Genomic DNA, 16357 nt, shown 5'->3' on the forward strand with positions numbered 1-16357 from the left:
AAATTAGGCCTGAAAATAAGTATGCAAAATTTGATCGAAATCGGTTCACATCTAGCTATAGCTCCCATATAAATTGTTCATCCGATTTGTTATTTTTGTCCTCCGCAGCCGTAATATGTACTCAATACAACAACAATATTTGGGAAAAAATATATCAAATACAGCTCAGAAATACCTTTACTAAATTTTATCGAGATCGGTTCAGATTTGGATATAGCTTCCATATATAACTTCGTCCGATTTACTTTTTATTGCGCACCAAACGTCTAATACTTGTCTAAATGGTATAGAATTAGGCACTTACGACCGAATTGAGTCTAGAAGATATAGCTCCCATATAGCTCCCATATATACTGTTCATCCGATTTGTTATATTTGTTACCCACTGCCGTAATATGCAATCTGTAACAACAATATTTTGGGAAATATATCAAATACAGCTCAGAAATATCTTTGCCAAATTTTATGGAGATCGGTTCAGATTTGGATATAGCTCTCATATATATCTTTATCTGATTTCAAATTAATTTTGCAACAAATGGGCAATACAAATCCGAATTTAAAAGATACAAATGCTTTGGCATATTTAGTCCTTTGAATTTTAAATTATAATTATAGCGTGTATGATTGAATTCTTCCATAAAAACTTTTAATTGTTATGTGGACCTCTACTAAATTAGCAAAGTGGTGTAGGGTATCATAAAATCGGCCCGCCCGACTTTAGGACTTTCTTTACTGGTTTAAATTGGTGTTTCAGTTCGTTTCAAGGGAGCACCGATTTGTTTGTTTTACTCGAGAGTGGGACTTCTCGAAGAGTACGAACTTAAAAGAATTTTACTATTCCAATGTTTTTTAAGAACTATCTCCTGATTATTACGTATTACGTCTTTGGGCATTTGTTTGTAACATGGAGAAGGAAGCGAGATAGACTCATAGCTACTTTTGAGGATTTTCATAGAATCACGTCGATTTATGCATGTCAGTCCGTCTGTTCGTCCGTCTGTCCGTCCGTCTGTTTATATATTTTTGTGAAAAAAATGCAGATAGCATTTTTTTATCGGATTGAGATGAAATTTTCCAAACAATATTTTTTTGGCCCAAGGACGAACCCTATTGAAATTGTTGAGATTCGTTCAAAATTTAGATATAGCTTCAATATATATCTTCAACTGATTTCGGGTTAATTGTGCACCAAATGACTTATTATTGACCAAATTAACTGATTGAACTCGAACTCCTAGAAACAAGTACTTCAAAATTTGTGATATAGCTATAGCTCCTATATATATATATATATATGTAATATGATGTAATATGATCTCCACAACAATGATCTTTGGTACCAGATATTGGATACAGCTCTGAAATAAATGCCTTAAATTTTGTCAAAATCGGTTCAGATTTGGATATAGCTCCCACATATATCTTCAACGGATTTCGGGTCAATTGTGCACCAAATGACTAATATCAGACCAAATAAACTGAATCTTAACAATTCCAACGAAATTCAGCCTAGAAGCTAGTACTTCAAATTTTGGTGAAAGTCGATTCATATATGTAGCCTTAGCTCATATATATATGTTTCATCTGATCAGGAGTTTTAAGTCCCTCTCATGCGTGATAGGCACTCCACAACAAGGATGTTTGATACCGTAAATCAGATACAGCACGAAAATACCTCTGCCAAATTTTATCGACATTGGTCCAGATTTTTTTGTGTCCTTCGATATACATCTTTATCCGATTTTACGGTTATTGTCCACCATATATGTTATCATCCTAAATTAGATTTTTATATCCTCCATCATAATATGAAGGGTATATTAGCTTTGTCATTCCGTTTGTAACTCCTTGAAATATTCACGATAGACCCTCAGAGTGTATATGTGCAAATTTTTAGAAGATGTGGAAATATGCATGAGGTAACAGATATAGCGGATCGAAGCATTCCATTTTCAAACTTCATCTAATACAGATAAAAATAATGGCCTGGGCAAAGTTACAAGATACAAATCGAACATTTATATCCAATTTGGATCAGGTTTCTGGTTGAGAGAAATATTTGGGTATAGCAATTTGTAAAGAATCACTGACTTTTTTCGCAAGTCATGACAAATAAAGAAATTGAAAATTTTGACCCTTTGTGGCTGAGATACCAGACGGGGTTCGCAGATATATATCATTTTCACAACAGATCTTGTACTGGCAAAAATGTTTGCATGTGTAAAATTTGAAGAGAGTTGGATGCTTATTCCGCTTTCTTTGAGCTTTTTTTAACTTTTAACCTTATGTGGGTGAGGTACCAGAAGAAATGATTCAATCTCTACCATCTTTGTGACAGATCTTGTGTTAATGGAAATATTAAAATGTACCAAGTCTGAATGGGATCGGATGTTAATTTCGCCCTTTAGAAGCTTCATAAATATTCATTATTTTGACCCTTTTGTGGGTAAGGTACTTAATGGGGTGGACCGATATATCCAATACTCACAGCATATCTTATGTTAGTAGAAATTGACCCTTTGAAGGGGTAGTACCAGAAGGAATGGTCCGATCTCTACCATCTTTTAAACTGATTTTGTGTTGATGGAAATATTGAGGTGTGCCAAGTCTGAATATAATCGGATTGTAATTTTGCTCTTTATGAGCTTTATGGATATTCAAAAATTTTGACCCTTTCTGGGAGAGGTACCAGAAGGAGTGGACCGATATATCCCAACTTCACAGCATATCTTCCTTTAGTAGAAATAATGGGATGTGTGAAATATGAAAATAATCGGATGATTATTTTGGATTTTATGATTGCTTTCTTTATTGAAAATTTTGACCCTTTGTGGGGGAGGTACCAGAAGGAATAGTCCGACATATTCCATATTAGACAAAATATTGTGATGTGTGTAATTTTGAGACATTCGGTCTCTTATATCGTATTTTATAAGAGTTATAATTATTAAAAAATGTTGACCCTTTGTGGGGGAGCTACTTATTGGAGCGGACCGATATTGTCCATTTTCGTACCTTACAAACATTAGGTTTTTCAAAGTACAAGCCAAATCGAATTATCCTTTCTTTTTCTGTTCACTAAAGTATTTTTTCGAAATTTCGACCTTTTGTGGCGGAGGTACCAAAAGGAGTGGTCTGATATTACCCATCTCCGAATTCGTTCTAAGTTTGACAATTATGTTACGATGTTTCAAGTTTGGACAAAATTGGATATTCCCTTCGATAATTATCGTGCGCACCAGCCAGCTGGACAGACAAACGGATGGACGGACGGACATCGCTAGATCGACTCAAAATGTCCTGAAACAGATTTGATCCAAATTGACTTAGGGTCTCAAACCGTTATTTCGATGACGCATGTTTTGGCCGTATCAAATGATATATACCCCTTCTAGCCATATGGCTGAGGGTATAAAAATCTTTTTTATTTTCGACTCCGACTTCGCTACAAAATTTTCATCAGATCACACTATGCAACAGTTTTCTTTTTTTGTAATTAATATTTTTGTTGTTACACAGTGCAATTAATTTATTTGTTTTAAACAAAAATGTTAATTTTTAAGTTCTACACCTAACATATCTGCCTCAACAGAGCACTGCCCCTGCAGCGTAAAGTGTTAACTATTTAACTATTTATTAAGTAATTTATATGCCTTACAGAGTACAAAAGTTTTGTTTTGTTTGTTATTTCTTTTCATTTGCGCATTCTTCATAGTTCCAGGATACATTTGCGGATCTTAAATCTTCTTTTGGGTTGTAGACCGCACGTGATTTATGATCCTGCGTGTCCAGTCAATGTGACGGCATTATAAATCTTCAAATGGAAGACTTTAATTGAATTATTATGGCATTTACAGTGGTGACCTTGACATTTACAAATAAAAAAATAACAACAACAGCAACGAAAACAGAAATCATCGGCCCAAAGGTAGGGGAAGCTTTACCAGAAAACAAGCTTCTCCCACAAAAATAAAAAAAATAAATTTTAATCAGTCACTGGCTGTCGGTCGACACTTTCAATTGAAGTGATGATACATTCTGATTTTAGCAACTGGACGGTTTTTTTTATGGAATGTTTTGCATGAATGGACGGACTAACGGATGGACAGACAATGGTTAACGTAACGACAGAACAAATCCGGTTCAGGAAAAAAAAAATCACAAAAGACATGAATTCAATATATTTAACTTCTGCGCTGACCGCTTGGACTGCCAGCCATTAACTAAATAACAGATCTGCGGTTAAAAAATAATAAAAAGTCCCCAAAAATAAAAGCAAACAAAAATTATAAAACGTCGGTATTTATGAACTGCCAACAATTCATGAAAATTTTATGAAAGACGAAACAGAAAAAGAAAAACAGGAATTACAAGGAAACCCCAAACAGATTATCGCCGAGAAATAATAAAAAACGCTGCCAAACAGTTTTCAGTAAGGCAACAAAAAATTGAGGGGAGCTGTAAACAAGCCAAACGCATCATAAAAATGCGAAAATAAATGTTATTAATGAATTGCGGACTATGTATTGTACGCAATGATTTGGAACTCTGCCAAGTTGTGGGGTGACCGATTGCTAGAGATTTGAGAGTTGATGGGAGTTCCAATAGCATAGATCACCAAAGAATGATTAATTTTTGACTGTGTGTGTAATAGGAATATCGATTAAGGAAGAATCAGGGAAACTATAAACTGGAATTTTTTTAAGAATATTTTTCAGAACCAACTCCATTTTAATCCTGGATTTTTTATACCCTCCACCATAGTATGGAGGGTTTGTTGAGTTTGTCATTCCGTTTGTAACACCTCGAAATATACATGTTAGATCCCACAAAGTATATATATTCTTGATCAGCATAAAATTCTATGTCTATTAATCAATGTCCGTCCGTCTGTGGAAATCACTCTACCTTCCGAACGAAATGAAGTAGGTTGATAAAATTTTACTCAAATGTGTATTATGTCTGCAGGACTTTTGGCATTGCAAATGGGCCACGTAGGTCCACGTCTTCGTATAGCGCCCATATAACGGTACCCTTCCGATTTTCGGTATTTTAACGATTTTAGCGACATTATTCGACGGAATTGTTTCAAATTTGGTGTTCGAAGTTCGTAATGGATATTACAGCTTAATACAGAAAATTGTCTGTGCAGGTCCACGTTTTCGTATAGCCCCCATATAACGGTTCCTCCCGATATTCGGTATTTTGATGAATGTAGCGAATTTATTCACCAGATTGTTTCAAATTTAGTATTTGAAGTTCATAATGGATACTGCAGCCTAAGACAGAATATTGGCCGTGCAGGTCCACGTCTTCGTAGAGACCCCATATTACGGTGCCTCCCGATATTCGGTATTTTGATCATTTTAGCGAATTTATTCACCGGAATTGTTTCAAATTTGGTATTTAAAGTTCGTGGTGGATACTACATCCTAAGAGAGAAAATTGTCTGTGCAGGTCCACGTCTTTTTATGGCCCCTAAGTATTTTTAAGATTTTAACAGAATTTTTAACGGATTTTTTTTTTGAAAATAGCCAAATTTGTTTCAAATGGTGGAGGGTATTCAATGTTCAGCCCGGCCGAACCTACAGCTTTTTTGCTTGCTAATCTATATGTAAGTAATTGACAAACTTATTGACTGACTTAATGATTCATTAACGCCCAGACGAAACGGCTGAAGCTAGAATCTTGGGTGAGGATTTGGGAAGTGGTCAGATAAGGCTGGGTATTTGGAAATTCATAATAGAACGGTACGAAAATTATTAAAAGGTACTAAATATGGTACCCTTTGTATTCGAGGAAGCAGTAGATCTAGAACTCTTAAATTTCGAATGAAGGTCACTGATGGAGTGTATGGCAGATGTACCAAAGGGTTTGTGGAAATTCCCATCATAAGTGTACGAAAAATACTAAAATGTACTACACTTGGTTCGATTTCGTATCATCATGTGAACGAAAACTTGAAATTTGGAATGGGAATCAAAGGTGAGGAGTAGAGGCGATGTATGTAGGTAGTTGTGGACGTATGTACTGATGTATACGAGAAGTACTAAACGGTACTAAATTTAGTACAATTTGAATTTAGAGGAACGGATGGAGCTGGAATCCTTAAATTTGTAATTAACATTACTGGCGGAGTGTAGGATTGGGATATGAAGGTAATTTTGGAAATTTGTACTTATGTACATAAAAAGTACTATATTGTACTAAATTTGGTAGAATTTCGATTTGGGTGAATCGATAAAGCTGGAATTCTGTAATTTAAAAATAAGATTACTTATGTGTACTAAACCGTACTGAATTTGGTACAATTTAAATTTAGGGAGAATAAAGAGACATGGAATCTCTGAAATTTGTAAATAAGATTACTATTGCATTGTAGAACTGAGAATGTAGGTAGTTTTGAAAATTCGTACGTATGTGCATTAAATGGTACTAAATTTGGTACAATTTAAATTTTGGCAGAACCAAATTGGAATTTGGAAATAAGATTTCTTTTGGACTGTATGTATGTATGTACTAAATTTGGTACAATTTGAATTTGGGTGAACCAATAGAGCTGGTATCCTGAAAATTGGAAATAAGATACGTGTCGGAGTGTAGAATTTGGATATGTAAGTAGTTTTGTAAAATTTGTACTTATATGACCTAAAATGTACCAAATTTGATACAATTCGGATTTATGTGAACCGATAGAGATGCAATCCTGACATTTGAAATTAAGATTACTGTTCGAGTGTAGTATTTGGATATGGAGGTAGTTTTCCAATTGTGTACTTATGTGTACTGCATGGTACTATATTTGGTTACAATTTTATTTGAGCGCAACAATAGGGGTGGAGTCTTGAAATGGGATTACTGTGGTAGTGCAGGATTAAGTATGTAGGAAGAATTGGAAATTCGTACTTATGTGTACTAAATTTAGTTAAACTTGGATTTGGAATTAGGGATAATGATGGGATTTTATGATTGAGGTAAGAAAGTAGTTTTGGAAATTTGGAGTAAAGGATGGGGATATGTAGCATGTTTTGGAAATTTGTACTTATGTGTACTATATTTGGTACAATTTGGATCTGTGTGAACCAATAGAGTTGGAATTACGAAATCTTATATTAAGGTAATGGTGGTGTTTTGGGAAGGTGTACTTTAATTGTTCGAAAAATACAAAGTGGTACTAAATTGAATATTGATGAACTGGAATCACGAAATTTAATATTAAGGTCTCTGTTGGTGGTGATTTTGCAAATTGTTTCAGAATGCGGATCCCTTTTGGTGTCTAAGATAGAGAGTCTTCGATTGTTTTGAATATGCGTTCTAAATTTTACTGAATTTGATATTGGAGAATAAGAAATTTGTTATTGAGGTCACTGTTGGGTTCTAGGGTTTACAGATGGAGACTCTGAAATAGTTCTATTGTGTAATGATTTTACTAAAACCCTCCTTGGTAAATTTCAAAATGAAAGATTTTGAACACTTTCTTCTGGTGTAAAGAAATTTGATTTTGGAATTAACAAATCGTCTATAAAATCGGAAGATATATTTATATTTTTTTTCATATTTCTATTTTTTTTTTGTATCCAAAAGACCCATTGTGCAACTCTTTGACAAAGTGCAAACATTTAATTTTATGCATGGCCTCAACGAGATCGTCTAGTAGATAAGTGAGTGGACTCACATGCAGAAGATAATGCGTGTGTGAGAATTTCGATATGGGAGAGAATTGTGAAACTGGTCATACGTCCATCGGCAATGGACGTGATGCCGGAGAGTAACAGCGTGTTTACTCATAATGTTGTTTATCTTTCTTGGGAAGATCTGAGTGTTGGCGCCACACACCTTGAATTGGTATACAACGATTTGGGAAGTGATTTGAAAATTTGAAATACTTACTTTAAACATTATTTAAAATTCAATTTTGAAAAGTCAGATACAGAATAACACGTGGCCGTTATTCTAAAAAATACCCTACCCTCAGCTGATCCTAGAAAAATACTCTTTAATAATACACGTTTATTGGTCTGTTGGTCCTTGAAAAAATATTCTTTAAAAATCCACGTTTATGGGTCCGTTGGTCCATGAATAGAACCCTTTAAAAATCTACTCTATCGGTCTGTTGGTCCTTGAAAAAATATTTTTTAAAAATCCACGTTTATTGGTCTGTTGGTCCTTGAAAAAATATTTTTTAAAAATCCACGTTTATTGGTCTGTTGGTCCTTGAAAAAATATTTTTTAAAAATCCACGTTTATTGGTCTGTTGGTCCTTGAAAAAATATTTTTTAAAAATCCACGTTTATTGGTCTGTTGGTCCTTGAAAAAATATTTTTTAAAAATCCACGTTTATTGGTCTGTTGGTCCTTGAAAAAATATTTTTAAAAATCCACGTTTATTGGTCTGTTGGTCCTTGAAAAAATATTTTTTAAAAATCCACGTTTATTGGTCTGTTGGTCCTTGAAAAAATATTTTTTAAAAATCCACGTTTATTGGTCTGTTGGTCCTTGAAAAAATATTTTTAAAAATCCACGTTTATTGGTCTGTTGGTCCTTGAAAAAATATTTTTTAAAAATCCACGTTTATTGGTCTGTTGGTCCTTGAAAAAATATTTTTTAAAAATCCACGTTTATTGGTCTGTTGGTCCTTGAAAAAATATTTTTTAAAAATCCACGTTTATTGGTCTGTTGGTCCTTGAAAAAATATTTTTTAAAAATCCACGTTTATTGGTCTGTTGGTCCTTGAAAAAATATTTTTTAAAAATCCACGTTTATTGGTCTGTTGGTCCTTGAAAAATATTTTTAAAAATCCACGTTTATTGGTCTGTTGGTCCTTGAAAAAATATTTTTTAAAAATCCACGTTTATTGGTCTGTTGGTCCTTGAAAAAATATTTTTAAAAATCCACGTTTATTGGTCTGTTGGTCCTTGAAAAAATATTTTTTAAAAATCCACGTTTATTGGTCTGTTGGTCCTTGAAAAAATATTTTTTAAAAATCCACGTTTATTGGTCTGTTGGTCCTTGAAAAAATATTTTTAAAAATCCACGTTTATTGGTCTGTTGGTCCTTGAAAAAATATTTTTTAAAAATCCACGTTTATTGGTCTGTTGGTCCTTGAAAAAATATTTTTTAAAAATCCACGTTTATTGGTCTGTTGGTCCTTGAAAAAATATTTTTTAAAAATCCACGTTTATTGGTCTGTTGGTCCTTGAAAAAATAGATTTTAAAAATCCACGTTTATTGGTCTGTTGGTCCTTGAAAAAATATTGTTTAAAAATCCACGTTTATTGATCCTTGAAAAAATATTCTTTAAAAATCCACGTTCATTGATCCTTGAAAAAATATTCTTTAAAAATCCACGTTCATTGATCCTTGAAAAAATATTCTTTAAAAATCCACGTTCATTGATCCTTGAAAAAATATTCTTTAAAAATCCACGTTCATTGATCCTTGAAAAAATATTGTTTAAAAATCCACGTTTATTGATCCTTGAAAAAATATTGTTTAAAAATCCACGTTTATTGATCCTTGAAAAAATATTGTTTAAAAATCCACGTTTATTGATCCTTGAAAAAATATTGTTTAAAAATCCACGTTTATTGATCCTTGAAAAAATATTCTTTAAAAATCCACGTTTATTGATCCTTGAAAAAATATTCTTTAAAAATCCACGTTTATTGATCCTTGAAAAAATATTCTTTAAAAATCCACGTTTATTGATCCTTGAAAAAATATTCTCTAAAAATCCACGTTTATTGATCCTTGAAAAAATATTCTTTAAAAATCCACGTTTATTGATCCTTGAAAAAATATTCTTTAAAAATCCACGTTTATTGATCCTTGAAAAAATATTCTTTAAAAATCCACGTTTATTGATCCTTGAAAAAATATTCTTTAAAAATCCACGTTTATTGATCCTTGAAAAAATATTCTTTAAAAATCCACGTTTATTGATCCTTGAAAAAATATTCTTTAAAAATCCACGTTTATTGATCCTTGAAAAATATTCTTTAAAAATCCACGTTTATTGATCCTTGAAAAAATATCCTTTAAAAATCACGTTTATTGATCCTTGAAAAAATATCCTTTAAAAATCACGTTTATTGATCCTTGAAAAAATATTCTTTAAAAATCCACGTTTATTGATCCTTGAAAAAATATTCTTTAAAAATCCACGTTTATTGATCCTTGAAAAAATATTCTTTAAAAATCCACGTTTATTGATCTTTGAAAAAAATATTTTTTAAAAATCCATGTTTATTGGTCCTTAAAAAAATATTCTTTAAAAATCCATGTTTATTGGTCCTTAAAAAAATATTCTTAAAAATCCATGATTATTGGTCCTTGAAAAAATATTCTTTAAAAATCCATGTTTATTGGTCCTTGAAAAAATATTCTTTAAAAATCCACATTTATTGGTCCATGAAAAAATATTCTTTAAAAATCCACGTTTATTGGTCCTTGAAAAAATATTCTTTAAAAATCCACGTTTATTGGTCCTTGAATAGATATTCTTTAAAAATCCACGTTTATTGGTCCTTGAAAAGATATTCTTTAAAAATCCACGTTTATTGGTCCTTGAAAAGATATTCTTTAAAAATCCACGTTTATTGGCCCTTGAAAGAATATTCTTTAAAAATCCACATTTATTAGTCCTTGAAAGAATATTCTTTAAAAATCCACGTTTATTGATCCTTGAAAAGTATTCTTTAAAAATCCACGTTTATTGATCCTTGAAAAGTATTCTTTAAAAATCCACGTTTATTGATCCTTGAAAAAATATTCCTTAAAAATCCACGTTTATTGGTCCTTGAAAGAATATTCTTTAAAAATCCACGTTTATTGATCCTTGTAAAAATATTCTTTAAAAATCCACGTTTATTGGTCCTTGAAGAAATATTCTTTAAAAATCCAAGTTTATTGGTCCTTGAACAAATTTTCTTTAAAAATCCACGTTTATTGGTCCTTGAAGAAATATTCTTTAAAAATCCAAGTTTATTGGTCCTTGAAGAAATATTCTTTAAAAATCCAAGTTTATTGGTCCTTGAAGAAATATTCTTTAAAAATCCAAGTTTATTGGTCCTTGAAGAAATCTTCCTTATAAATCCAAGTTTATTGGTCCTTGAAGAAATATTCTTTAAAAATCCAAGTTTATTGGTCCTTGAACAAATTTTCTTTAAAAATCCACGTTTATTGATCCTTGAAAAAATATTCTTTAAAAATCCACGTTTATTGATCCTTGAAAAAATATTCTTTAAAAATCCACGTTTATTGGTCCTTGAAAACATATTCTTTAAAAATCCATGATTATTGGTCCTTGAAAAAATATTCTTTAAAAATCCATGTTTATTGGTCCTTGAAAAAATATTCTTTAAAAATCCACATTTATTGGTCCATGAAAAAATATTCTTTAAAAATCCACGTTTATTGGTCCATGAAAAAATATTCTTTAAAAATCCACGTTTATTGGTCCTTGAAAAAATATTCTTTAAAAATCCACGTTTATTGGTCCTTGAAAAAATATTCTTTAAAAATCCACGTTTATTGGTCCTTGAAAAAATATTCTTTAAAAATCCACGTTTATTGGTCCTTGAATAGATATTCTTTAAAAATCCACGTTTATTGGTCCTTGAAAAGATATTCTTTAAAAATCCACGTTTATTGGTCCTTGAAAAGATATTCTTTAAAAATCCACGTTTATTGGCCCTTGAAAGAATATTCTTTAAAAATCCACATTTATTAGTCCTTGAAAGAATATTCTTTAAAAATCCACGTTTATTGATCCTTGAAAAGTATTCTTTAAAAATCCACGTTTATTGATCCTTGAAAAAATATTCCTTAAAAATCCACGTTTATTGGTCCTTGAAAGAATATTCTTTAAAAATCCACGTTTATTGATCCTTGTAAAAATATTCTTTAAAAATCCACGTTTATTGGTGCTTGAAGAAATATTCTTTAAAAATCCAAGTTTATTGGTCCTTGAACAAATTTTCTTTAAAAATCCACGTTTATTGGTCCTTGAAGAAATATTCTTTAAAAATCCAAGTTTATTGGTCCTTGAAGAAATATTCTTTAAAAATCCAAGTTTATTGGTCCTTGAAGAAATATTCTTTAAAAATCCAAGTTTATTGGTCCTTGAAGAAATCTTCCTTATAAATCCAAGTTTATTGGTCCTTGAAGAAATATTCTTTAAAAATCCAAGTTTATTGGTCCTTGAACAAATTTTCTTTAAAAATCCACGTTTATTGATCCTTGAAAAAATATTCTTTAAAAATCCACGTTTATTGATCCTTGAAAAAATATTCTTTAAAAATCCACGTTTATTGGTCCTTGAAAACATATTCTTTAAAAATCCACTTTTATTGGTCCTTGAAAAAATATTCTTTAAAAATCCACGTTTATTGGTCCCTGAAAAAATATTCTTTAAAAATCCACGTTTATTGGTCCTTGAAAAAATATTCTTTAAAAATCCACGTTTATTGGTCTTTGGTCCTTGAAAAAAAATATTCTTTAAAAATCCACGTTTATTGATCCTTGAAAAAATATTCTTTAAAAATCCACGTTTATTGGTCTTTGGTCCTTGAAAAAAAATATTCTTTAAAAATCCACGTTTATTGGTCTTTGGTCCTTGAAAAAAAATATTCTTTAAAAATCCACTTTTATTGGTCCTTGAAAGAATATTTTTTAAAAATCCACGTTTATTGGTCTTTGGTCCTTGAAAAAAAATATTCTTTAAAAATCCACGTTTATTGGTCTTTGGTCCTTGAAAAAAATATTCTTTAAAAATCCAAGTTTATTGGTCTTTGGTCCTTGAAAAAAATATATTCTTTAAAAATCCACGTTTATTGGTCTTTGGTCTTTGAAAAAAAATATTCTTTAAAAATCCACGTTTATTGGTCTTTGGTCCTTGAAAAAAATATTCTTTAAAAATCCAAGTTTATTGGTCTTTGGTCCTTGAAAAAAAAATATTCTTTAAAAATCCACGTTTATTGGTCTTTGGTCCTTGAAAAAAAATATTCTTTAAAATCCACGTTTATTGGTCTTTAGTCCTTGAAAAAAATATTCTTTAAAAATCCAAGTTTATTGGTCTTTGGTCCTTGAAAAAAAATATTCTTTAAAAATCCACGTTTATTGGTCTTTGGTCCTTGAAAAAAAATATTCTTTAAAAATCCACGTTTATTGGTCTTTGGTCCTTGAAAAAAAATATTTTTAAAAAATCCACGTTTATCGGTCTCTTGGTCCTTGAAAAAATATTCTTTAAAAATCCAAGTTTATTGGTCTTTGGTCCTTGAAAAAAAATATTCTTTAAAAATCCACGTTTATTGGTCTTTGGTCCTTGAAAAAAAATATTCTTTAAAAATCCACGTTTATTGGTCTTTGGTCCTTGAAAAAAATATTCTTTAAAAATCCAAGTTTATTGGTCTTTGGTCCTTGAAAAAAAAATATTCTTTAAAAATCCACGTTTATTGGTCTTTGGTCCTTGAAAAAAAATATTCTTTAAAAATCCACGTTTATTGGTCTTTGGTCCTTGAAAAAAAAATATTTTTAAAAAATCCAAGTTTATCGGTCTCTTGGTCCTTGAAAAAATATTCTTTAAAAATCCACGTTTATTGGTCCTTGAAAACATATTCTTTAAAAATCCACGTTTATTGATCCTTGAAAAAATATTCTTTAAAAATCCACGTTTATTGGTCCTTGAAAACATATTCTTTAAAAATCCACGTTTATTGATCCTTGAAAAAATATTCTTTAAAAATCCACGTTTATTGGTCCTTGAAAACATATTCTTTAAAAATCCACTTTTATTGGTCCTTGAAAAAATATTCTTTAAAAATCCACGTTTATTGGTCCCTGAAAAAATATTCTTTAAAAATCCACGTTTATTGGTCCTTGAAAAAATATTCTTTAAAAATCCACGTTTATTGGTCTTTGGTCCTTGAAAAAAATATTCTTTAAAAATCCAAGTTTATTGGTCTTTGGTCCTTGAAAAAAAAAAATATTCTTTAAAAATCCACGTTTATTGGTCTTTGGTCCTTGAAAAAAAATATTCTTTAAAAATCCACGTTTATTGGTCTTTGGTCCTTGAAAAAAAAATATTTTTAAAAAATCCACGTTTATCGGTCTCTTGGTCCTTGAAAAAATATTCTTTAAAAATCCAAGTTCATTGGTCTCTTGGTCCTTGAAAAAATATTCTCTAAAAAGCCACTGTCCTTTTAAATATTTTCTTGAAAATCCACTTAAAATCATTTTATTAACCCTTCCGTAGGTTAATTTTTATTCGACCATTACCCACACGTTTTTGGTATTTATATTCTTCCTCATTTATGTGGTCTTCATTGCTTTTGTTTACATCCCGCAAATGATGAATAATTTTATGGGGAAATCAAACAAAAAAATATATATATTTCCCATTTGCATTGTTTGTATGAATCAAACAGCATCGCTGCGTGGTCCATGGATGGTCAGACTCAGAGAAGAACTAAAAAAAAAAATCAGAGAATTCTGCAGATCACAGAGATCACTGCAGAATACTCGCACACACACACTAAATTTTTACTCTCATTGGTCTATGCGACATGTCGTCTCCCCCAAATTAAGACTATTTCGAATATAAACAAAAGAAAAAATATGGTTTTGAAAATTTTTTCCTCATCGGTATAAAACCAAATGAATTCGTACGCAATGGTTTAGTTCGAAAACGAATTTCCATAAAACGATCATAGCGCCGCGGTTGGTTGTGCATGATTCACGACATCTCACCTATATGTTGTAGATAGATTATTCAAAACGTTCCGATCTTTATCGATACAGACAGACAGACACAAGTGACAAAAATTGTGATTTTTTTTTGTGGCAAGTGCGTGTGTGCGTTTGTGGTGCGAGAAGTCGGGCGAAGCAGAAATCCCACAGCAAAAGAGTTCACATATTATTCATCAGCAGCTAGCTAATCAAAAGAAGACGAAGAAGAATAAATAAAAAAGTGTGTGAATTGTTTTATTTTTAGATTTTGTTGTTGTAAATAATTTTGTGTAGAATGTTATTGATGTTGTTGTTGCCAGAAAAAAAAAAAACGCAAAACAAATTCAATATTTATTTTTGGTTAAACAATGATTTGAAATTGCCTTGACAAAGGTTGTGCGGTGTGTGTGTGTGTATGTGCCTTGTCGTCGCTTCTTCTCAGTATGACCGGCCATTAATTACGAATTGATCGAATTGAATGAAAACAAAAGTAATTAAATTAAACAAAGAATAAGAGACACATATTAAGATGGACTGTGAGAATTTTTGTGAAAACGAAATTAAATGGTTTTAAGGATATTTTTAAGAACATTTTTAAATAATATCGGAGCTATAAATGTGGGTATTTTCAAAAGTATTTTCTCCACAACCAACAGAGCGATAAACGAGGATTTTTAGAAATATTTTGTTTTAATAGCTTGTATTATTATTTTTTTCAATGAATAAAAAATATTTTCTTTATATATAATTTTTGTCAATATTTTTTCCTATTTTTTTAATTAAAAATACTCCTAAGACAACTTCTTAAAAAATGTTTTTCTACCATACGAACTATAAGCGTGCATTCTAAACTTTTATTTTTAAGATTATGTATTGACAGAATAATTTAAAAAAAAAACATTTTAATTTTATAATTATTTTTTTTTCTAAAATTTTTTGAATTTATGTATAATATGCCTTTAAAATAACTTAAGACTATATGAAGTCCGTAATTCTCATCGAAATAATCATTTTAGACGTAACAAAGCAATATTTTTGATCAGCGTAAAATTCTAAGGCTATTTAGCCCTGCCCGTCCGTCTATTGTAATCACGCTAAAATTTTGCACAGATCAGTCTTTTGTCTGCAGGAATGTGTAGTTCGGGCCATATCGCTCCACGATATCGCATAGCCTCCATATAAGGCTAACCCCCGATATTCGGTATTTTAATGATTTAAGCCAGATTTGTCCAATAGAAATCTGTGAAAATCCATACAAGGAGTTCTTTGTGAGTACTTTACCCTCTGGAAGAGAATTGTTTATATAGGTCCACGATATCGTATAGCCTCCATACAACGGCCCCCCCGATATTCGGTACTTTAATGAATTTAGCCACATTTTTTCAAGGAAATTGTCTGAAAATCCATACAAGGAGTTCTTTGTGAGTACTTTACCCCTAGATGAGATTTTTCTATATAGGTGCAAGATATCGTATAGTGCTATAAACATGGGTTTTTAAATAGTTTTTTTAAGATCATTCTCAGGTTAATATGTCTATTGAACAAATTTTTTTCGAAGACAAACCCTGAATTTTTGTAATAACTCTCCGAGTTAAAAATGTGGATTTTAAAACTATTTTTTATGTCTA

General features: G+C 30.9%; 1 protein-coding gene across 1 annotated transcript in view; it reads left to right on the forward strand.

Annotated features, from left to right (window-relative positions):
- Window positions 1-14690: 14690 nt before the first annotated feature.
- LOC109614160 (GATOR complex protein WDR24-like) overlaps window positions 14691-16357 on the forward strand; it is a 186213-nt gene continuing 184546 nt past the window's right edge. The window contains exon 1 of the mRNA XM_059120289.1: window positions 14691-14970. The gene's annotated coding sequence lies outside the window, so the exon portion shown is untranslated. The remainder of the gene's footprint in view (window positions 14971-16357) is intronic.

Source organism: Musca domestica, unplaced genomic scaffold, assembly GCF_030504385.1.
Source record: "Musca domestica strain aabys unplaced genomic scaffold, Musca_domestica.polishedcontigs.V.1.1 165, whole genome shotgun sequence".
Classification (NCBI taxonomy): domain Eukaryota; kingdom Metazoa; phylum Arthropoda; class Insecta; order Diptera; family Muscidae; genus Musca; species Musca domestica.